Raw genomic sequence first — 24,180 nt, forward strand, 5'->3', positions numbered from 1 at the left:
AATTGAAGGAGAATTTAGGAGATAACATTTCTACTTTTTTATAATGCTGGGAATGGATCAAACCCTGGCCTCATGGTTGGTACATGCTCTACCACTGAGTTATAATCGGAGATCTATCTATCTATCTATCTATCTATCTATCTATCTATGTATCTATCTATCCATCCATCCATCTATCCATCCTTCCTTCCTTCCTTCCTTCCTTCCTTTAATTCAAGAAGGACAAATGGCTTCTGCTTGAAGAAACTCAATAAATGTTTATGAAGTTCTTTGTGAACTTACTCTTATTCAGAATATCCATCAAAGTTTTCCAGTTACTATGGACATAAAAGAAAGTTGATTATAATTTGGGGTGAAAGGAGTGAAAGAGTCAAGTACCAATTTTTTGAAAGAAAGAAATACTTTTACCATTTTTTTACCCCTAAAATATCACAGTATCTTCTCTTTTTCTATATTAGTCAATAATGAGTGAACTTGTGGTCAACATAAACTGAAGTGGGTAAGTAAAAGCCAACGGTATATTCACTCTGAAGGATAAGAAAGGTTTTGTTGAGTCTATCAGGCAGCTGAGGTCCCTAGTAGAAATGTGGGATCAGGATTTATCAAACTACTTATCATATCTAAGATTATTAGTAAGGGACCTAGATAATCAGAAAGGAGAAAACACAAACCTTAAACAGAAAAACTCTAAATAAAGAGATGACATAATGTACATTTTTAACAAAGTACAGAAATTGGATCAAGAGCAACACAGCTTCAAATAATAAAAAACTCACTCAAGTTATTTTCACCATGATAAATGTTACTGCTTTTCCTTTGCATGATGTTTATCCAGTCTTTGGTCATAGATGCAAAGGTTTTTTTTCCTGCCCTGCTAGGCATCCACTCTACCACTGAGACACACCCCCAGTCCACTACACTATTTGTGAATGATTACATGAAAATCTAGAAACAATATCTTGCTTTTTTAGTTAATAATATAATGACCACATATTAATCTTATACCTGTCAAATATTTCCAAAAATATTTTTCCAATCTATGGATTCATATCTAGGCTCAAGGTTTTAAATATTTTTAGCAGTTGCATATCTTTCACATACATTTGCCTAAATTTATTTGTTTAATTTATAGGGATATTTTGTCATCATAAACCATGTGGCAATAAATCTCTTAGGTATTTTCCATTTTAAATTATTTCCTTATAAATCACTCTAGGAAGAGAATTAATAGGACAAAATATGTAAATATTTTAATGACTATTGACCAATAATTTTGTATTCTCTCTATGAACCATACATGTTTTTATCTCTTCTTTCCAAATATTCTACAAAGTGTTTGAATGTAAGAACCAGGCTTTTTAATTAATAGGCCCCAGGACCTAGCAAGTTGCTTGGTACCGGAGAGATGCTCAATATTTACTCAACAATTGCAGTTAACTGATAGTTGCCACAAAGGACTCCTTCCCTCCCCTTTCAAAGAACATAATATGGATCTTAAACCCATCATGAAGATAACCTCTCATAGCGCCCCCTGCGGGCTACATGTAGCTAGTGGTAAATGTGAAGTTAAATATTGGCCAATGAATATTATAAAAAAATTTCCAGGAAGGTACTTAAAGGAAAATGGACTAGTTGGAAGTCCTGCTGTTCTTCCTACAATCATCTTTCCTGCTGCCTGTAATATAGAGTGATAGCTAGAGCTCTAGAAGTTCTCTTAACTGGTGAGGTAACTCTGAGGACAGAATCCACATATAAGGATAATGAAGCAAAAATTTGAAGGAGCCTGGATCCCCAGTAACTCCAAGGTCACCATACTTTTTCCTTGAATTCTAGCATCAGAACTTTCTTTATATAAGGGGATTAAACATCTACCTAACTCAAGACAATTTTATTTCTGGATGTGCTTTTTAAACTGCTGAACCAAATTGCTAATAATAAAATAATATTGAATTTAAAATAATGTTAACGAAAATGAATAATTTATAGATATTTTTAATTTTAAAATTGTTCATTTTATAAATTAGAAATGCCAACTCATTTTGAAATTTATTAAAAATTTTTATTAGGAATATTCTATGAACTCTCCACATGATATATAGTATACTATAAAAAGTAAACCATGATACCACATCAAATTTTTCCTCATCTGTTTATATTTGAGATAGCTATTGCATTATGTTTACATATATATTACACATATATTACGTTTATAATTTTTCCTTTTAATTACATTTCTAATTTTTCCTTTTAATGCTTCAGGAGAGATAAATTCATCATCCCAAGATAGGATTGGCAAATATTTGCATTTACTTATGTTTGTGTCCCCAAGATTCATTTTGAATTATGAATCCACCTGAAATTCAATATAATGAACCATTTCTCGGAATTGTTTTTTAAATTTAATTTTAAAGCGTCCTTGTACATTAAATATGGCAAATAGCTAGATTTTGAATTCTGATAAATTTGTTAATCTATTTCTGCAGTTCTTCATCTGCAATATTGAGCAAATTTGAGTAAACAGGGATTACAAATATAAAGTGCTAGCATAGTGCTGAGTCCACACCATTCAGTTCCCTGTAGCTCCTTCTCTGCAAACTGAGCATTGTAGTGTATCCATAAAAAACAAACGAAAAACAGTCACTCAATGTTAGCTTAGTTAGTTTTATATTTTTTCTAACATATCAAATATGATTGTGTTTCAAAGCTTACATTTTTAATTTGCACTCTTTAAAAAGTGCTTCCATCTATTTATTTATTTATTTGGGGACAAATAATGTTCTGTGTTCCTTATTTTTACAGAGGAAGCAGGTTTCATTGTGTTGTTAGAGAATCAGATAAATAGGTACATCATTAATAAGCTTCTGCTTTGCAAGATATTTGGAGATGATTTCTGCATATTCTTGGGAAACTGGCAAAGTTTGCTGGACTCTGGATATAGTGGAAACATTTAACTGAAGCAAGCTTCTGAGAGGTAAAACATTCATTTTTCTTTGCATTTAGTTCCCAAATGGAGACAAATAGCTTAAAAGCAATATTAACCTCAATGTACTTGGGCTATTTATCTTCATAAGGAACAGTCTGAAAACAAGAAAACAAAGCCCATAAAAATGATTTTATTTAATCACACAAGTATATCTCACCAAAAATCTTTAGTTATTTCCTTAGGGCTTAATTCTAACCTCAGTAACTCATGCACAAATTCTATGGATGTCAATGGAAGCTGTGCGTGTGGAACTCTGGGCCAAATTTGGTTGTCATGGATGAATTAGTCAAAGAGGGCATTAGATCAATTTTTAAAAACATAAAGTACTCTCATTCTATAATCCTTTTCCATCTTTCCAAATTTATTGACCTAATCCAGTAATAATTATTGAATCTCCGTAATACACATCAAACCACAATTTCATGCATGCGTCACAGAGTCACTGGCCTTAAAACATTTACCTTTCCACATAAATGTTAATAATCTTGCAGCAATATTTCATCCTAGCAGGAAGAGAGTATTGTGAGATACTTTGCGACAAGGTCAATTTCACTTAGGGAAAAATGCTAACATTTTAAAAGTCAGCCATCCAGTTGGGGTTATTATTGCATTTCCGTTATCTTGTTACAGGACAGTAATCTGATTTCACTATTGCCACAGTTATTTAGGTAGGCTTAAATATATTTATTCAGAGTCAAGATTTGTGTAAGTTAAAAAAATCGGTATCATTCTCTAGGTTCTAAAGAAAGTAAGAAAATCTGCCTTTAAAATGTTTATCCAAATATTTTTAGCATGTCATTTTTTTTTCCTTGTAAGATAAAAACTTCCTCAAATGGCATGCAACTTGTGAGAAAAAGACTGCTTTTCTCCACTCAGAAGCTAACCCAACACTCAATGTTGAATTTCTTAAGTAACTTCAGCTACACATTGGTCTTGTAACAAGCATCTGCAGAGCCTTCCATTTACCCATCTGAAGAGAGAACTTTAGGGACTCATTCCCTTTGCCTGAAATCATTAAATGTTCTCTTCCTCACTGTGGTAGATGATTTTGAGCCATAAGGGTCTTTTGGTGAGTTCTAAAAATGAAGACTCTGGGGCATTTCATCACTTTTAGATCTGCGGTCTGGCATGGACTGAATTGTGAACAAGCCTTTCGTGTAGCTCTGGTGGTCTTCATTCTCAGACCACACTGATGGATGCTGGAATCCATAAAGTAAAGGCTGAGCTAGCAATGGAGAGTGTGGAAGAATGACAAGATCAGGAATGCCATGGGCACGTTGTTGGTAGTGTCACCTCGACAAAGGCAGAGAAAGTTTAGTGTTGAGGGGGCCCAGCAGAAGCATCTGGCTTATATATGTGCTCGATAATTGGGAATTAAATCAAATGCTGTTCCTTATTGGAGCTGCTGTATTGTACCAATGTTGCCACTCTGACAGTGTTGGATACAGCATTGCTATTCATGACATTATGGACTGAATTATCCACCTCTGAATCCATAACCCTTAAACCCCAATACCTCAGAATGTAGGAAGATTTGGGTATAGGGTCTTTAAAAAGGTAATTAAATTAAGATGAGGTCAATTAGGGTCAACACTAATCCAATATGACTCCTATTATAAAGTTTAAAAACTTAATAAACTATAAGATTTAGAAGGATATTCTTGAGAGTGAAGGGGAAACTATTAGTAATTATACTGGGACAACAGGCATGAGTGGAGACTGTCCTGAAACACTGGGAACTACAGTCACCCTACCTAAATAAAAGGCTCTTATATAGTTGAATGTAAAGATACAACCAGTTTTCTTTTTTTGCCATTTTGCCTTATAAAAGAGAAGCCACCTGGAGACCAAGTGAAACAGCTTCCTAGACTTTCTTGTTTTAAAAATATAGTGATTCATAACTATTAAACTGTGTGTGGACTGTACCTTTTATGCATATAATAACACATTTGGGGGGCTTCCAGTAATAGCAGCAGAGTGATGTGGTTATGCAGACATTTTTTTACAGATAACATGAAATTGGGATGAAAATTTACTAAAGACCCCACGAAGCATGCAAGCAAAGAAGGATTCTTGAAAATCAGCAACTGGAAATGGTAGGAATTACAACTTTATATTGTTTTTTATTCATGCAGGCTTTTCAGTCTCCAGGATTATTAAATATAAAAGCCCATAGAGTCTTACTGTCTTGGCTTGAGGTGGTAAAGAGTTTGAGCCTGGAAAAATGGCTGAAAAGTATCTAAAAACAAGACAGAAGTTAGTGAAGAGTGTACCTTTCTTTGAAAAGTGGCTGTGGAAAGGACAAGTGTTATATGTTTCTATTTTTCTTGCCAAGTGTGCTTTCCAAAACCTAAGTCCATGGCAGCAGAAAAAATGTCAGCTTCCTACATTGCTTAAGAGGATGAAGAGAACACACACAGCACTGGAAGAGATGCTGGAAATGTAAGAGGAAATTTCTGGAAGTGAGAGAAGAGAAAGAATAGACACCTATAACTGAATATAAAACTCTGATCAAACCCCAGGCAAACCACTAACTGGATCTGCAGGGAAGACTCAGAGGGCTCAGAATAGGGTGGGCAGAAGATGCCAAAGAGAAATTTATCTTGCAAGCACTTTGTTTCACTGAGAGAAATTGTGTGCATTTGCTGCTTTTTAAATGGAAGGCAATTCCCTATCTATGCACAACTCAAGTGTCAGAAAGTCGATGCTTTTTTGAATTGAGGTGTCACAAGACAGAAGTGGAAGTTGGAGGAGAAGATGGAAATTTAGGAGATTTTGCAGAGGCAAGAAATCTGTAGAGAGGGTGAAGCACAAAATTTAAATGTAAACTTTGCCTAAATGCTTGAATGATCACCCGACTCCATAAGCACAGGGGAGATGCATAGAGGACCAGACTGAGAAAACAATCACGGTTTGAAGTTTGAGTTCAGACAAGTTAACTGTGTATTTAGAACTAAAAATGAAAGGAGACTCCTCTGTTGGTATGAGAAATGAATATACAGCCAAGATTGGGGAAAAAAAAGGAAACTGGGCCCTATGATGAACTCACAAACCTGTTACCTGTCTTGGAACCACTGGTATGTCACAGAGATTAAGGGCTTTGACTCCAGAGTGCACCTATAGGCTTCACCATCTATTAGCTGTTTAAATTTTAAGAAACTGCTTAAATTCTCTGTACATTGTTTTCTCCTCTCTAAAATGCCAATAACAATAGCACTTTATGTTTCAGGTATTTGTGAGGATTAAATGAGTTTCTATATGCAAGGCATTTATAAAAGGACAGCATCCTGTTGGCTAATAGGACAGTAATAATATTATTGAGGGTGACAATATTACAGTCCTCCTTCCAACACTTAAATGCAATTCCAAGGTGAAAGTAGATTGGCTTTCAGAGAGAGATCCTGAATTTATTAAAAACATTTTGAATTGGCCTCAATTGCCCTAAACTGCAAGGTAACAGAATAGAAATGCAAAAAGTAGCTACATAGAAAAACGTTGTATTTGTTCTTTTTGTATAATTGAAATAAATTGGTGCCCACTACTTAGGCACATGTACACATGCTTGCATGCATACTCAATGGGCTATTGGCTCCTAACAGGTATACTACCAGTCTTTCTTTAGTCAATCTATTTCGTAAGTAGATTCATTGTAAATCTGACTTTTCAAATATAAAATTTCTGAATGTTATTTTTAAGTCTCCATCTATTTAAAAGCTGTTTTGCTTTTAAATTGTTCCTACAATTATTGCTTTCTGATCAGGGAGTATAATCTCTAAAACTTATGAAAATAGTTTCAATTTCATTTACATATTTTATGGTTAAATGTTTCACATCTTTAGTTTTTTTTTTTCTTTTTTGATCATTTATACACTCAAACCCTTTCATCCCTGAAGAGGGATGTCTTGTCTGTGAAACATGGGGACACAAAAATGAATAAAATTTAAATTTTCTTCTTAAAAGTCTTACAAGGCAACAGAGATGCAGTCAGACAAATGACTTTTAAGTAAGTAGAAAGCATAGCAGTCTTAGATGTAGGTAGAAGGGTACCGTGATCACAAGTAATGCAGAGTGATCAATATAGCAAGAGTGTTTAAACAGCATCAGAAAGAATAGGAAGAAAGTTTCTAAACAGATGGTGAAAGGTGGTTTTAGGAGCAGGAAAGATTATATATAAACTCACAGTAGTATAAAATAATAAATTAACTTCAGGGAATTTGAATAATTTTTAATTGTTAAGTGCATTGGGGTGTAGGAATAAGAAGATAAGTTGTGAGAAGAAGACAAAATACACTCTGGATTTTATTTAATTTGTATGTGGTAAGAGTCTGAAAGGAGACCATAGAATAGAATTAGGCAGACTTACACTAGGACTGGTAACAGGTAATGGGGTGGTGTCTAGAAGGTTTAAGGTAAAAATGTGAATTGAAAATATAATACACTGAGTGAAACAATAGGCAGTTATTTTGGTAAAATAACTGTCATTTGACTGAAGCTAAAAAGTAGAAGCTGAGAAGTCAAAAGAAAGTGAGAAATGTGGAGACATTGTGTGCTAATTACTCTCCATAGAAATTTAGCGTGTGAATAGAGGAAAAGCTATGCAGAGTCATGGCCAAAGGGAGAATAGGGTGAAGGGGATCTGTTTTTTGCTATGAGATTTGAAGGGAAATAAACCTGCTAAGATTAACACCTTGGCTGATGTTAGTAAAAGTGACTGTAGCTCAACATGTTAACACTCTAGGTGTAATTGCAATTTAAAGAGATCCAAAGAAACAATACACTTACACTAAAGGGTGTTTATTTAATAGGGAAATCTTAATAGTGGAGATTAAGGAAGAGAGGAATATTTTGTATGCTTATTGATCTCTCATTAATCAAAACAACAACAAAAATAACAGAGTTATTTCCCTATCCTGCAAGGTAGATAGGGTAAAAGGTGAAGGACATAAGAGTGCATAAAAAAATTTTAAAACTCATTTTCCCCAAATTATTTTTGTTATTGTTCAATACTATGTTCTCTAACAAAAGATATTTTAATATTCATAAACAAATTATTTTTTCTGTCAAAAGTAATATTTTCATTTATTTTGCATCTCCTTAAAAGAAAAAAACAAAAACACCTTTTCAGAAGGTCAACAAAAAGTAGGGGAAGAAAATAGGAATGAAATGTATCAATGGCTCAGCAAACACATTGTTATTGATGAGATCAAGACAGTTTTTGATATCTAAGCAAATCATAATTTTTCCCATTATTCAATCTATTCTAGTCTAAAGTAAAGAAAAAATATATGCCATGGATGCACAATGCATGCACAAATCTTTTTCTTATGGTGGCCAATTATTCTGATTTATGTCCTCATAAATTATATGACTTCTGTATTATTTTGATTTCTTCACAAACCTTGTACCACAAGGGAAAGAAATATTTTGAGCCCCAGATGTTCATGCCATAATTATATGCAAAATATAAAATCTTCTCTAGTATGATTTCTTAAAGAATATAATACATTTTTGGTGACTGCCACAAAATAAACTTAGAAAGGCTAGCATAGCCCATTTAATTTGAAGCAGGGAGGTAATCTCACTTGTTCCACTTGAGTTGGACAACGGGTACTTGGCTGCATTTAATGAATCTCCATTCAGTGTAATGGGTTGGGGTCACTTTGTCTAATGTATCTCATTATTCTGAGGGTATATAGTCATTTCAGTGGCTTGTTTTCAATTTTAGAATGAGAAATTTCAATGTATTAGGGAACCTAGTATCAATTGGGTTTTAGTCTCTGACACAATACCAGATCGTGAGAATTTTTTTTTTAATTTGGACTTGGAAGAACTAAAAATAAGTTCTAATACTGATAAACATGTTAACAAAATCATTCTTTCATCTGATTTAAAGATTTAACAGGGAAAATGGGTTTTAGCATTGAAAATCTAGTCTCTTTCCTGATCTGAAACAACTAACAGCAGTTTAGTTTTGGTACAGTCAAAAGTTACAGGATACTGGCAATTTTGTGTGGTTCAAACTAAAAGTATTCTCACCTGAATGATAAAGAAATTGAGGATCATGGGGGTTAAATAATTCAGTCAAAGCCAAATAGCTAGTATGTTGCACAATTATATATCAAACATGCTTTGTTGACATCACCTTTAATTTCCCAAGGAAAATTAAAATCCAAAACTCAAACTTTGAGAACATTTGAAGTTCCAAATGTCTCTGAATTCACTGGCTTGCATTATTTATATTCTTGCTTAAAAGTAGCCCCATCAGGTGTATCAAAGACAGTCAGCTGAAAGACCTCCTGAAGCCTAAATTAGAACAATTTGAGCAATAAAATAAAAAGTAGCATTGCATTATAACCTGAGGCATACAATAAATACCCATAAGTCTATGTAAACATAGTGACTGAATAACTAAATAGATGGGGGAAAATACATAAGTCTCCTATGTAGAATTTAAAATAATTTAAGCAGATATTCTGCTCTCAAGGAGGTATTTAACTACAAATTTCTTAAGGGAGGGCCGTGCATGGTGATTTTCTTTCAATGAGGACAGAGTAGAATGGGGGAAATAACTTTACAGTAAAACACCTGACAAATGCTACCTCAAGTCCCACGATCAAGGTTAACCTCAATGGTGATAAGTCTTGCTGATAGTATATACCCTTGATATGATGTGATGAGAATGGCATTTTATCTCTGTGATCTTTCTCACAAGATCTCATAACCCCAGTCTAATCATGAGAAAAACATCAGACAAATCCCAACTGAAGGACATTCTACAAAATACCTGACTAATACTCTTCAAAACTGTGAAGGTCATCAAAAAAGAGGTAAGTCTGAGAAACTGTCAGAGCCAAGAGGAGTCAAAGGGAACATGACAACTAGTTTAATGTGGTGCCCCGGTTGGGATCCTGGAAGAGAAAAAGAGCATGATGCAGGAATCCAGAGAAATCTGAATGAAGTATGGAGTATAGTTAATAGTAATATGTATCCATAGCTAGGCTCAATGGGACACACCTGTAATCCTCACTGAGGTAGAATGATTGCAAGCTTGAGGCTAACCTCAGCAATTTAGTGAAGTTCTAAGAAACTTATTGAGACTCTGTCTCAAAAAATAAATAAATAAATAAAATAAAAAGGGCTGGGGATGTGGCTCAGTGGTTAAGCAACCCTAAGTTTAATCCCTGGTAATACATCATCATCATCATTAAACATCCATTTTAAGCATTAGTTAAGACTAATGAATCATATTAATAAAAAATACTAATAACAGGGAAAACTGTGTATGAGATATACAGGAATTCTCCTGCAATATTTATAGAAAAGTAACAGTCTATTAAAAAATTTTCAAAAACTCTTAAAAAGTTAAAAAAAAAAAAAAAAAACAACAGCAAATCATCAGAGCATATTAGCTCAGGGAAAAGCTTGAAATTTACCAGTCATAAAAATACCATACAATTATTTGAATAGGTTTCCTGTTGTGGAAAGACAGTGTGCTTACACATCTTTAATAGTAATAGAAAACATTTATTTTAAGGACTCAGACAAAATGAGGAAAGGCCATTCTGAATATGACATATTTTAGCAACACACATAAATTATTTTGTTATAGAATTTAGCTTTTGCTATACATAGTGATATAATTTTTTTTTAAAAAATCACTGACAAGATGGATAATATGTCCAGACATTAACAAAAGAGCATAAAGATTGACTAAGCCATTGAGCCATTGAAACATACAAGTGCTTTATCATATCATAAAATACTGAGAATAAATAAAAACATGTGCATGGCAGGAATTCTTCAGTGAGTTGTCCCTGGTTCTACATCCACTCTACTGATGAGTCCACAGGTTGTTCACATGAGCTCTGAACACAATACTAGGACTAAAAAGAAGTTTATTTCATGCTAAAATTCCAAAGTATTGGACAACAAAGGAGTTAAAATTGTTATCTATTAATTAAAGAATTGTAATATTTTCTTCTTAAATTCAAATTAACCATTTCCATTTCCCTGCAAATTCCATGATTTTGTCATTTTTTAGTGCAGAGTAATACTCCATTGTGTATAAATGCCACATTTTTTTTTTATCCATTTATCTATTGAAGGGCATCTGGGTTGGTTCCACAGTCTAGCTATTGTGAATTTTGCTGCTATGAACATCGATGTGGCAATATCCCTGTAGTATGCTCTTTTAAGGTCTTCAGGGAATAGTCTGAGAAGGGCAATAGCTGGGTCAAATGGTGGTTCCATTCCCAGCTTTCCCAGGAATCTCCATACTGCTTTCCAAATTGGCCGCACCAATTTGCAGTCCCACCAGCAATGTACAAGAGTACCCTTTTCCCCACATCCTCACCAGCACTTGTTGTTGTTTGACTTCATAATGGCTGCCACTCTTACTGGAGTGAGATGGTATCTTAGGGTGGTTTTGATTTGCATTTCTCTGACTGCTAGAGATGGTGAGCAATTTTTCATGTACTTGTTGATTGATTGTATGTCCTCCTCTGAGAAGTGTCTGTTCAGGTCCTTGGCCCATTTGTCGATTGGGTTATTTGTTATCTTATTGTTTAATTTTTTGAATTCTTTGTATACTCTGGATATTAGGGCTCTATCTGAAGTGTGAGGAGTAAAAATTTGTTCCCATTATGTAGGCTCCCTATTTACCTCTCTTATTGTTTCTCTTGCTGAGAAAAAACTTTTTAGTTTAAGTAAGTCCTATTTGTTGATTCTTGTTATTAACTCTTGTGCTATAGGTGTCCTATTAAGGAATTTGGAGCCCAACCCCACAATATGTAGATCGGAGCCAACTTTTTCTTCTATTAGACAGCGTGTCTCTGATTTGATATCAAGCTCCTTGATCCATTTTGAGTTAACTTTTGTGCATGGCGAGAGAAGGGGATTCAATTTCATTTTGTTGCATATGGATTTCCAGTTTTCCCAGCACCATACATATAAGAGGTTGGGAGGGGGAAGGGAAAAAAAAACAAGGGGGAGAAATGAATTACAGTAGATGGGGTAGAGAGAGAAGATGGGAGGGGAGGGGAGGGGGGATAGTAGAGGATAGGAAAGGTAGCAGAATATAACAGTTACTAATATGGCATTATGTAAAAATGTGGATGTGTAACCGATGTGATTCTGCAATCTGTATTTGGGGTAAAAATGGGAGTTCATAACCCACTTGAATCTAATGTATGAAATATGATATGTCAAGAGCTTTGTAATGTTTTGAACAACCAATAAAAAAAAACACAAATTAACCATTTCCAAAGTTGAAATAATGCAAAACATGAAATAATGCAACAGAGTTCTTGCTACAAGAATTTATAAAGATAATGATTTCTTTGCTTTCAAGTAAGGATATTCAACGTTTATTTGCTCAGGGTGACCAACTTCATTGCTTTGAGTCCAGCACAGAATCAAAAGGTTCTTGTCCCAGAGTTATTTTTTCAGGAGTCCTATTTCGTAGACTATAGTTGAAATATTATTCAGATTTTTTAATGAATTCAGACTTAGTAAAGAAATGGAATATATTTAAAAACTGCATAAGGCACACTTAAGAACATGATATATCTTCAAAAAACTCCAAAATAATCAGAAAGGTTTATAAGATTTCCTGAAAACTCAGATGAAATCTGATTATATATAAAACTCTTTAATACATAAATGTTTAATATTTATCAAATAATGCTGCTGAAGTATGCCCTGTTATTACATTGCTAATATTCTTCTGATTAAAGAAAAAAATCCAGGAGGCACTTATCTCAAATGCAACACATTCCCTTTTATATAACATCTTTAGAATGTAGTCATTTCATATCATCTATCACCTCTGTCACAATTTTCTTAAGATTTCTAACCTCTCAAACTTACTTCTCTTATTACAGACCACATGATTTATGAGTACGGATAGCTACAGAGACAGCTGTGAGATTAGCATTGTAACCTATCCCGGATCACCTCAGAAACAGTTTCTCCTGAAATGTACTGTCACATTGAAATGGAATTACAACACATTTTGGGGGCATTTCTGACATGTACTTTTAAACTTACTTGCTCAGTTATAAAGAAAAAATAAAAAGAGTAGAAAAGGGGAAAATTGGGCTACCTTTATTTGCTTTGACATTCTACAAAAATAATATGGACCTCTAATCAAAGATTTACCATATAATTTCATTTTTCTAACGTCTTACATACTTTTTATATGTATGCATATAAGTGATTATACAAGCATTGAGAAATCAAACAAGTGAGTGTCTTTAATATTCCAGTGGAAATATGTTAGAACCCATCTTTTTCTTAATGATTTTGTATCACAGGATGCTTTAAACCTTAGGAAAGGAAAATTTAAAGCATCACAGTACATTTTGATTTGATATTAAGTGATAAGTACCTGAGCAAGAAAATGTGAGAATGTGTTGCTTAAAAAAATTATAGGGTGATATTCTGGGAACAGAAATGTAATAGATTCATGGCAACTTCTCATGACATTTTTTTTTTCCCCAGAAGAGCTCATCACAACAGACACCAACAAAAGATGTGTAAGTTGCTTATTATTACTGGGCCTTTCTGGTGGAAACCCAAAATAGCACAGCAAGCTCTATCAGGAATAGTGCTATTCTTTCTAGAAAAGAAAGACAGTGATGTCCAGGTGAACAGTGCTTCACTGCAAATGGAGCATGGCTCTACTGAACAGGTTTTCCTATAAGCACTGACCACTCCCTAAGCCTTTATCTATGTCCTAAAATTTGGCCCTCAGAGACCAGCAGCATCAACATCACCTGGTATCTTGTTAAATACAGAAAATCTCTGGCTCAATCCCAAATAGGTTCCCTAGTGCTTCATATTCACACTGAAATCTGAGAAGGACTGACTTTTAACCAATCTTGGTTATTGTCATTGCCTGCATATTAGAATTAACTGAGGATAGTTTTAAAGTATTGATGTCCAGAACTCACACCAGGATAATCAAATCAGAAACTCTGGATTTTTAGCCAGACATCAGTACTTTTTAAAATCATAACTATGAATTTAAGTTGTTGGAGAAACAAGATCGGGTTAATTTAATCCACTTATTCCATAATATCTAAAACACTTCTCCCTTAAGGAGATACTCAAGAATATATATACATATTGACGTATGTGTGTGTTTTTTCTACTCTTTGTATTTTTAGATGAAATTATCTGGAGCAAGAGTTTTTAACCAGCCAGAGGGTTCTCCATCTATTTAATACCAGTGAATTTTATTTTAATTTTTAGTTCAGAAGTTTCATGGAAACATTACTATGTGAGTATTATTTTAAATGAAACTTACAAGCAAACATTGATTTGCGTTATTTCCATTCTCTATATAACAAATGCTTTCTCTGCATATAAACTATACATATGCATATATATGTGTCCTAAAATTTATATATATATATATATATATAGATGGTGTGTGTGTATGTTGTGTATGTGTATCTGCAGAAAAAGACATTAACTAAAAATTACAAGAGTACATTGACATGGATCTGCTGAAATAGTGATTATAGAGCAAATTAAAGTACAAGTAAAAGTATTTGTCAAGAAAGGGGGACAAGTTCACAGTGACAATGGATTGGGTGGTCTTAGCTGGACACCCAGCTCCTGTGAAGATCCTAGACCTGGAGCAGCTAGTCTGAACTCCTGGCTATCAGCTAGTGCATCTGTTGACACCCTATTAAAGTTTTAAAAGCCTGAACAATCACTAGAGTTGGCTGCTCTTGATGTTTCTCAAAGGGTATTTAAACACTCTCCTTCTTCTCTAGTTCTACTTTTTGTTTGTGATATTATTGTTGATTTTACTCTGGCAAATTGCAGGTGAGATGTTAAGAACATTTTAGAGATGCTTCACTTATTCTTTTTGTTTTCATCCCTAAAAAATACAGTTTTGGGGTCAAGAGAATTTTCAAGAGTTTGAAGTAGGAATCTGGGAATTCATACTCTAAACAAGACTTATTGAAAAACCTTTTATTCAATTGTGATACTGGCACATAAGAATCACATTTATCAAATCAAATACTGATGTTAGCTATATGTGGCATTATTCCTTTCCCCCTAGAAAAAAATTAAGCCATACTAAAATTCAGTCTGAGAAATCACTGGATAGAATTCCACTTTCTATAAATCTGCACTTTTTTAGATTTGCACTAGTTTTTAAAACACATAATAGACCCTTTGAGATGGTAAACTATTTCTCAGTTTTCTTATGATAATCAGCATGACCACATTCTCCATGATTCAGTGGATGGCCTCCTAAAGACTGAATTTTCTAGGCTCCTCATCAGCTGGCTTCTGGTTATAGTTTCAATAGATGAGAAGCATTAGCAGGAGATAGGAGGAGGCCCCTTCCTGTTCTGCGAGGGGTTTTACTAAAGCAGTGATTACATCACCTCCCTATATTGGTCCCAGCTGCTGGGCTTAGGTGATACCCCATCCTCCCATTGTCCCTGTGTCTTAGGTGTGGAGGCATCTTTCTGCCATTGCTTATCTCTGGCTTGCCTCATTGCCCCTGTTGGGTCCTTCAGCTCTTCTAACACCTATATGGTTTCCTTCTAAGGTGTTACATGGCATAGCCTGTGACTATCCTTCAGACACAGTGGTGTAGTAAAAGGATTAAAGACACTGGGCTTTGAGACCTGTTTCACTCAGCCTTTAGATGCTGGAAAGCACATTACCTATTTTTCTCACAATGTGTCTTCCAGATATAACACTTATGTTTGTATTGTTTTTCCCTCCTTAGGTCCTCACTGTACTTATTAGACCTAAAATTACAAGTTTGTGGGCCTGTTTTCTCTCAATTTTCATTAGCATTAAAGATCATCTAGTGACAGTTGTACGAAAAGTTAATCTTGAGGACTAAAAATATAATAGATCCTATGCTAAATATTTACATCCATTAACTCTTTAGACTTCACAAGAAAATATAAGACCGACACTAAATTATTCCAAATAAGCAGATGAAGAAACAGAGGTTCGGAGAGTTTGAATGAATTGCCCAATATCATATAGCCAAGCTCAGAACCTGCTGCACCAGAGCCCAAGCTTTCTACCTTATGTCTCACCTTTACTGTTTCCCTCTCTCAGTCTTGGGAAGGTGAGATTTCTCTGAAGTTTTCACAGTTTTCATTTGACTGCACAAAAGCTTTGAGAGTACAACTATATTAACTGCAAGATTAATTTTGAATAGCTTTCTAAGAGTCATATCATAGTTGTATCTATTGCAAACTGGATACATTTTCCTTTATTTTCCATTATAGATTGGGCTTTGAATAAACATTATCCACATGGCTATATTATGTGTTGTTTTTGCAATAAATATGTTAAAAATTAGAACACATTATGCAGCAAAAAATGATTAAATATAATAATGCAGCAAAATAGCAATCAAAGTGATAATGGAGAAAACAACTCTGATGGTTAGTTTTAGGTGAGAACTTGACTGAGTTAAGTGATATATCTAGAGTGCTGTTAAATATTGTTTCTGGAAGAAATGAGCATTTGAAAGATTTGCCCTCACAAAAGTGGAAGGGCTTCATCCCATCCACTGAGGGTCTGAAAGGAAGGAGAATGCTGAGGAACAGCAAATTGTTTCTCTATCTCTCTTCTTGAACAGGGACACACATTTCTGCTGCCCTCAATCATCAGAGTTCTAGGTTCCTGGGCCTTTAGATTTCTCCCTACGACAAACTGAATTATACCACTGGTTTTTTCTTATTCTCCAGCTTGTAGATGACATCTTGTGGGTCTTTTTTTTTCAATTGTTTTTAATTGTAGATGGACACAATATCATTATTTTATTCATTTATTTCTATGTGGTGCTGAGGATCAAACCCAGTGCCTCACATGTGTGAGGCAAGTGCTCTCCCAGGGAGGTACAACCCCAGCCCCATCTTGTGGATCTCGATCAGCTTCTATGACTGCATGAATGAATTTCCATGAAAAGTCTCAATCTCTCCTGCCATATGTGCATGTGTGTATGCATATGTATGTATATATGTATGCGTGTGTGTATGTATATAAATATATGTGTATATAATGGGATATAAATCTATTTTTTCATTTTTGTTGGAGAACTCTAATAACCAAATCAACCCAAAATGATTAATGAGATTCAAATCTGCAGCTGATTTGTTTAATTTGTTGGTGATGGTATGGGAAGAGGACTAGATTTGCTGTAAAATCAACTAGTTTCTGTTGGATCCCTGGGTCCACATTAAATGTCTATGTGTCTACTTCCAGAAACATGGTAGTGCAGACTGGTAGTTCCTATGTTGACGTTTGCTTTAAATGTATCCAGCTCAATTGTAATTTTTTCTGCACTCTTCCTTCGCACTTCCAGGACAGTTTCACAGTACAGTGTATCCTATCTTGAGTGACATTGGGGAGAGTAAACTATGTTAACTCTATAGCTATTCATGTCTTGACACCAAACATTCTCCATTGCTACCTATTTATTTTCCTTGAGAATGAATCTATTCGGAAGAAACCAAAGCTGGCTGGATTGAGGATTAGAGCTGCTTCCTTACTCTGGCCACTCAGATCTGAACCAGCAGAGTGTCCCTTTGATATCACTGTAATCCATCTTATTTAAGGTGGAGCATTTGATTCCCCAGCACCAGGCCTCCATTCCACTTTGGGAAATAATCCTCTTTCAATCTCCTACTCATTCAAATAAAAATACCATCTCATATTAATAACATCTTTCCTGAAGAAGCTCAAATCATTTTTCAGACATTTCTCTAATCCTCACAGCATTCCCATGAGGTAGGTAATGTCCATACAACAACTCTTCTCAACCAAGTCAGAATGATTATGCAAGGGTATTAGGTGCCCATGGGTATTATTGAACTGAATTTCATTTCCTCTAAAAATATATTTACTGGGGACTGGTGCAGTGAATTTATTTGAAAAAGTATGTATTTGGGTTTAAGGATAAAAATTTGACTTGGAATAATGATGGTGTTGTCCATAGTATTTTAACATGGATACATATAAGTTGCTTCTGGCAAGATGCTGTATAACTCATTTAGATACTGCTAATATGAATTTCAAAGTTGGAAGGTATTTATCAGGTTGAAATATTAAAGATATAATTTATGAATTCCATGAAAAAATATTTTAATATAATCATTACATTAAAAATCATTTCTCTGAAAAATGTTGATTACTATAAGGAAAAATAAAGAAGTTTAATTGTTTAGCTTAGAGATAAGATCCCTGTGTGATGGCCTTATGATTTGATCTTTAGGCATAATACATAGTAAGCCTAAACAAAAAGATGGGATTAAAATAACATTTCAAAGATTTGAGTTGGCTAAAGAAAAAATATCAATTAAGTAGGACATTTTAGCATACTAAAAATACGTTGTTGTATAATACCCAAAAGTTAAACAAAAGTTAGCCTCCTTTCACTTGTAAAGATAATGGTAGATAATAGAAAAAAGTCTGTCTATGGATTAGTGAGGTTCTTAGTACATTAACTCAATTTCCCCCATCTCCAAATAATTATTATGCTATGTCCAGATAAGAAAACAAGGCACAGATTCCAGCACTTATCTTGGTGGTAGACTGAGATTTGAATACATGCTGTCTGGCTATCAAATTATTCTTTAATCTTTAAACTATATAACTAAGGTGTACTATTTGTAGGAATTTTATGAAGGGTGAAGACATTATAATATTGCTGATTATTACAATAATTGTGGGAATCATTGCTGAGGTTTATGAAAAAATCCTTCCTTCTTGGAGAAAATAAGCTAGATATATACAATGGTGTCCTGTATATTATTGTTTAAAGTTGGTGATACTTTAGAAAACCTTTATGGTCCTATCATACCATCCTCACAGTTTCTACTGGTGGACAGCCATCAACCCCCTCTCAATTCCAGCAACTGATATAACTTTAGAGGTATGATGGGCAAATTAACATATAAAATCTCAATTGTTTTCTACACTGCAATAAAGGAGATGAAAATTTCTATGAATAGATATTTAGAATAGAGTAGTAATACTCTAAATTTGGAATAAAAGTAGTAAAAATTTTAATTTAACAAATTTAAAATTAAAAATAGAAATATATATTGAATCACTTATTAACATTACCTCAATAAAATTAAAATAATAGAAATGACATTTGTTGAATAATAACTGTATAACAAATATTGTTTTAGCTCTTCAAATTTATTATATGATTCCAATAAAGTAGGGCCAATTATTACGCCCATATTTCAGATAAAGTTACTGAGGCTAAAAGAAGGAATTACAAATTTGAAGTACATAGAATTAGTGAACAAGAGTCCCAGGATTCAAAATCAGTTTGCCTAATTCTTAACTTTTAACAACTATATTATTATATAAGTGCTTGTAAATTTCTGAAGTTAATGAATATTCAGTATAAAGATACTTAAAAATTTCACTTCAAAAATAGGTACTTGTTTTCTAATCATAGTTAACATTTGCTTCATCCTGAAAACACTTCCCCTTCTAACTACTCATTGATATAAAAAGACTTCAGAACTCAATTCAGGTATCACCCATTATAAGTGCTTCATTTAAATTTACAGCCTAATCTCACTCTTGAATGAAAATGTAAACATTTCCAACAACAGGCAAAACTATTACAATAATTTAAATATATATCATGCCCAGGGAGGTGTTCTGCCAGGAAGATATTAACATATGGACATACAGGAAATATGTTAATTATATTCAATATAAATACATTATAGAAAAACATATGCTTATGTCAATAAATGCATAAAATTATTCAATAGTATTCCATACCTGTTCATGATTAAATTTGCTTTAAAAAATTTAAGTGGAAAAATACTCACTTAAGCTGATAAAGATATCTACAAAAACCCTATAGCAAACATTGTATTTAATTGCAAAATGTTTAATTGCATTCCAATTAAAGTCAGGACTAAGACAAAGTGACTTGCTCTGAATATCCTACCCAGATCAATAAGTGGTGTAACAAAAATAAGTATAAGGATTAGACAGAGAGAAAGAAAATTGTCAACAGGTAAAGTAATCGTTAACCCTCAGATGCTTCTAGGCAAAATATAAATACGGATAAGAAAGTAAATCAAAATGACTAAGCATGAGAATAAATACAAATATTAAAGTAAGTATATTTCTATGTGTACACAATGAACAGATTGTACATTTATAAAATAATATTTAAAATAGCAATAACATATACAGTATTTACAGATAAATTTGATTAAATGTTCCAAAAGACTTTTTTTGAAATCTATAAACTGCTTTTAAAATTGCTGGATGTGGGGGCACATGCCTATAATCCCAGCAGCTCTGGAGGCTGAGGCAAGAGGATTGCAAGTTCAAAGCCAGCCTCAGCAAAAGTGAGGTGCTAAGCAACTCAGTGATACCTTGTCTCTAAATAAAGTACAAAATAGGGCTGGAGATGTGGCTCAGTGGGCAAGTGCCCTGAGTTCAATTTCTGGTACCTAACCACCCCATACTCTGGCCAAAAAATTTTTATATGGGTGTAGGGGGGAGAATTGGTTGGGGAAAAGGTGATCAATGGGTACTAAGTTATAGTTAAAAGAAATAAGTTCCGGTGTCCCATTGCACAGCAGATTTACTATAGATAGCTATGATGTACTTACTATACATTTCAAATGAGATAGAAGAAAGGATTTTCAATTATTTTGCAAAAAAGAAATGATAAATGACAAATGAATGATAAATGTGGAAATCATTTGTTTACTCTGGATTAAACATTGTACTGTTGTGTGTATCAAAACATCACATGGTGCCCCATAAAATGTATAATTTTTACATGTCCATTTAAAAAAAATTAAAAGAAATAACCCCCTAAAATTTATATGGAAGAGAAAAGATCTAAATATTGCTGAGACATTGTTAAGACAAAAGCTGGGGAAGTTGTAATAATTAACACAAAACGAATGAACTATAATCAAAAGTCCAAAAACATTTTGACACATGTGGAATTAGGCTGCTGATCAGTGGGGATAGAATGAATTGTTCCACAAATGATTCTTGAACAAAAGTCCACGATTATAAAAATTGAAATTGGATTTCTACCTCATACTAAACCCCAAAATCAATTTCAGATTAAATGAAGACTTAAATCTGAATGGTAAAATTTAAGAAAAAGGAAGAAAACAAACAACAATAGCTTTATGACTTAAGGTAGGGCAAGAATTCTTCAATATATACAAAATTCACAAACCAACAAAGGAAAACAGGAAAAAAAATTTTAAAAAAAGGAAAATTAATAACTCTGTTTATCAAAAGGTGATAGAGATGAAGTGAAAATTTATCCATAATTTGAGAAAATGCATTTTAATTTAGAAACAAAAAACCCATAAAATGTATACATGAAATTTACAAGCAAAAGTATAAAAAACAAAACAAAAACAAAAATAAATAGGGAAAAGATATAGAGAGGTACTTCTCAAAAGAGGAAACCCTAATGATCTTAAATATTAGATGAACAGGATTGGTAATCAAGTTATGTATATTAAAAATCACAGTGGATGCAAACTGGCATATCACTATGTTGGGAAAAATTTGAAGATCTTCCATAAACATTGCGGCTAAATGGAAACTTAAAAACTGCTTGTAGAAATTTTAGTTTTCTGAAAACAAATTTGGAAAGCAATTTTGTATTTTCTTAGAAACTGTGTATTCTCAGCAAACCCACATTAAGAATGTACCTGTATCCCTGTATTTCATTGATAGCTGTTAGTAGTAAAAATGTGTAGTACACATATGTAAGCACAGAAAGCTTTAGAACATAATATTTGTTCTTACTATGTATTATGAACTCCAATATTTTCTATTTTATTCAAAGTAATTTTTAAGAATATTGGTTTTAGCTCAGTGAACCGATTTCACAACCTACTACTGGGTTACAGATCATAGTTCGAAAAATACTCTCCTAGAGAAACCCTGATGTATGTGTTCAAGGAGACATCTAAAAATCACATTGCTATATTTTTAAATGACAAAAGGTAGAAATAAATGTTCATTAGAGAAGAATAAGTATAGTGTCCCATATAAAATTAACCATGCCCAGGGCAACTCTTCAGGACTGGAGTTTTATATGAGCCTCTTCTACCTCCTTAAACTCTAGCAATGGTCCCTCTGACCAGAACGAACTGGTCTGGGAATGTGGAGATAGGCCAAGTAAAGGGCATATTGTTGCCCTGCATGTCTGCAGTGTCTTAATTCCACTTCACTTCCAGAAAGGTCTATCAATTCCAACTTCCCCTCAGAACAGCAGTGTTGTATAGACTGAAGAATAGAGAACATCCCACTGAAACCAGAGGTTCTGAGCTTCACCAATAGCTCCTAGGGCTACTTTGCTTTCCCCACTAAACCAGCTCGGTCTTCAGGGCAGTTCACATCCCTCCAAGAGTGAAAGCTGCCAAAGCAAGTGGTTCACATGCTTGCCTTAGCATATTCTACTTCCTGTTGACAATTTACTGCTGATTCTTCCAGGTTTCTGGTACCTTTAGACTTTTTTTTTTCTCTTTTAGAAAATCAATGCCTCTCTGCTTTAGAACAGATTATAAATACTGCTTTAAAAATAACTGAAACAAGATATAATCTTTTACCCTACAATTGTATAATATGAAATCTATAGATGAGAGTGGAAAAAGTTTCCCTGATGTGCTCAGCAAACCTAGTGCCCTTTCCTGTGGAAACAGGGAAGGCCAAAATCATTTTATCAATATAGAGAAACCTAAGAAACCCGGACTATTTAGTGCTGTTATTATCAGAAGAAATGTAAAAATACTTTTGTGGGTGAGAACATTAGAGAATGAAAAATGTACATAATCCAATAATATTTAACAACAATAAAAATAATGATGTTTTTTAAAAACAAAAAAAAAGACAAAAGGCATAATACCATTAAGATCTAAGTTCCTCTCTGTATAGCTACACATGGAGCATGAAGGATCAGAGCTGGTTGAAACTACTTATTAAAAGAAAGAGTTAGATACATCTACGTGAGTAACCAGAAAAAGGGGATCAAGTGTGACTATGTCTGAGATTTCAGAAATAAGGGATACCAAGACTAGAATCCACTTATTCAATACCCATTGCCGGTTATGGCAAAGTATTGTGCTAGGCTTTGGGAACACAAAGATAAACCTTGTGCCCATGAGAAGTGTAACAGTGGAAAGAGACTCTCAAAATAAACAAATAAATGAATTATAGCACAAAGATTAACTATAGGGATGTATACAGTGTATGATAAATAGACATTCCGACTTCACAGAGGGAAGCTGAGACAGCTACCAAAAGAGATGGTGGGTGTCTGAGTTGTTTTAAAGGAGAATGTCCATAAGATTTTTTTCTCTTGGAAGATCCAGGGCTGCAAATGTCAGCTAAATAAATGCACACACCTGGATTGGAGGAAGGCTTGAGCAATAACCACCTACTGTCTGACTTCGAGAATTCTAGTCATTCTTACTATGATTTTATCTCCAATGCTTTTGTTATTGATGCAACTTGTACTAAGTCAACCAAAATTCAGATGATGTGAGCTTTTCTCAATTTATGTAGACTTCAGAGTTTGTTTTTCTTATGTGTTTTCAATATTAATTGATTTTTTTCCTAAATGTGAACTTCGGTTGCTATAAATTCAACATAGTGTATGGGTTTAGACATAGTAAAGACTTAGTCACTGGCATGATGGGTACTGGACCAGGTAGGAGCAAATATACACAAGAATAAGCCAAACTCCCATGTCACCATTCTGGCAGACTGCTTGTGGAGAGCAAGTACAGGTAATCTTCCCCTCTGACTGGAGCTTTGAAAGGATCTCTCCATGTTCCCTGTCTCTTCTCTACGTGAGGACTCTAAAATGTGAATTACTCCATGAAACCACATAGTCAAAAAACCCTGAATCCTACATTTGAAAGGTGCCCATTCTGGCAAGCACTTGTGGCTGACAAGGAAGTTCTAGTAATAAACCTTATGTAAGACCCGAGTTTCTTCTACTAGCAAAGACAGTTTAGACAGGTTACTTGAACTTGTCTGGTGCACACTCTAGGAAACTTGGTCTCTGAGCCTGCTCCAGCCCAGTCTACATAAAGCCGACACAACTCCAGCTGCTCCAATGGAGTGCTTATTCCCATCACTGGGAAAAATAAATGAAATGCTAGTCACAGCCAGGAAAA

General features: G+C 34.0%; 1 protein-coding gene across 14 annotated transcripts in view; it reads right to left on the reverse strand.

Moving 5' to 3' along the window:
* The window catches only part of Tenm3 (teneurin transmembrane protein 3), a 2,500,614-nt gene that overhangs the window by 1,364,049 nt on the left and 1,112,385 nt on the right, over nucleotides 1–24,180 (reverse strand). The window lies entirely within an intron of this gene.

Source organism: Marmota monax, unplaced genomic scaffold (genome assembly GCF_021218885.2).
Source record: "Marmota monax isolate L192 unplaced genomic scaffold, Marmota_monax_Labrador192_F-V1.1 WCK01_AAM20220418_F8-fsc00113, whole genome shotgun sequence".
NCBI lineage: Eukaryota > Metazoa > Chordata > Mammalia > Rodentia > Sciuridae > Marmota > Marmota monax.